This window comes from Aplysia californica, unplaced genomic scaffold, assembly GCF_000002075.1.
Source record: "Aplysia californica isolate F4 #8 unplaced genomic scaffold, AplCal3.0 scaffold00360, whole genome shotgun sequence".
Classification (NCBI taxonomy): Eukaryota; Metazoa; Mollusca; class Gastropoda; order Aplysiida; family Aplysiidae; genus Aplysia; species Aplysia californica.
The window spans coordinates 321,454-323,184 of record NW_004797630.1 but is presented as its reverse complement, the minus strand read 5'-3'; positions in this window follow the sequence as shown (position 1 = coordinate 323,184).

Below are 1,731 nucleotides of genomic sequence, written 5' to 3'. Positions count from 1 at the left end.
TGTGTGTGTGTGAGGCAGCGTGGTGTAATCAGGCTCTCGTCAAAATAATCAAAGTGAAGAAACTTGCATTTTTCCGCAGGTTTGTGAATTTTTACCAAATTTTTGCTTTGTGGCTCAACACCTTTCATGCCCATGAAAGAACTCATTTCTGTATGGATTTTTCTGGAAAAATGTTGATTAAAGGCACAAAAAATTTAAACTTTAAGTTACCACGTACTCTTAAACTAAGGAAATAACTAATCTTTGGCTGCCATTTTTTCCCATTAATTTTACCTCTGAAAACAGGTGATCCCCACCTCTTTCACTTACAAATATCTCGACATGTATTCAAGATAAATGGATCTTTAAAAATCCCAATAAAGACGACTGATCTCTAAATGCCCGAAAATTGACAAGAGCCTGATTCCACCACGCTGCCTCACACACACACACACACACACACACACACACACACACACACATATATATATAAATAGTGTGTGTGTGTGTGTGTGTGTGTGTGTGTGTGTGTGTGTGTGTGCGTGCGTGTGTGTGTGTGTTTCTTAAGGTTCCTGATTTTAACATCATCCCATCAAATTGAATCAAACAGTGCGATAACATTCTGTGTTTGATCGGTCACATTCCGAGATTAAATATAAAACATAAGCTATAAGAACGCTAAGATTTCTATTCAAATCTTTACAAACAAGCAGTCAAATGCAGTCGAACTTGCCCAGAACTGTGAGAATCTTATCACCAGCGAACGTCAGACGTGACAGACTGTCCGATCAGTTGGCCGCAACAAAAATCAGGGTCCCGACTTGGGACTGTTTGCAGCCAGCTGGCGATACCATTCTCGTTTGTGAACCTTTTGAAAACTACGTCTTAACGTAAAAATAATATCAAATTCGGAGCCTGCGTAGATCTATAAAAGTTATTATAATGACTCACGAATGTCTCTTTTTCTTGCTGGATTTGAAGATCACGAAAAAGAGGTATTTTTGTTGAGATTGCATCGGGCATCATTTTCTTATAACTAAGAGGACGGACAACTGTTATTTTAACTGAACGTGTAATAGACCACTTGGACGTAACTTTAAACCTCTAAGATGGGGTAAGAGAAGAGAAGAAAAGAGAAGAGAAGAGAAGAGACTTGATTGACTCACGAGGGAAATTTTGGGAGGTATAAAAGAACATCAACATGTAAAGATTCAGCATCAACATGGAAGAACTTCACTCATGATATTCATTCACAGTGATAAACAATTCACGAACAATGTGTTCGTAGACGTGAACTCTCTCTCTCTCTCTCTCTCTCTCTCTCTCTCTCTCTCTCTCTCTCTCTCTCTCTCTCTCTCTCTCTCTCTCTCTTCTCTCTATCCCCCCTCTCTCTCTCACTTTTCTCTCACATTCTCTCTCTTTCTCAGTATCTCTTTTTGACACACTAATAATGCACACACACTTTTAATACATTGATGGACTCCCCGTCTCTGTGTAGAGCGCAGACCTCGAAGGCTACCTCCGCAAGGCTGGTGTAAAGCTCCCGTTACAACTGCTGTAGGATAAAGCCCGAAAAAGAGAGGGTCAACTGACCAGGTGGGTGACAGAACGCAGATTTTGTTGGATTGACTGCCATCTCCCCCTCTCCCTAACAGGCTGCAGGTAGGCCAGGGGCGAAGGCTGACTTGTTTGACAGGGTAATCAAAGTGAAACGGGACCAGGTATAGATCTATATGGCCTGTAGATATCACA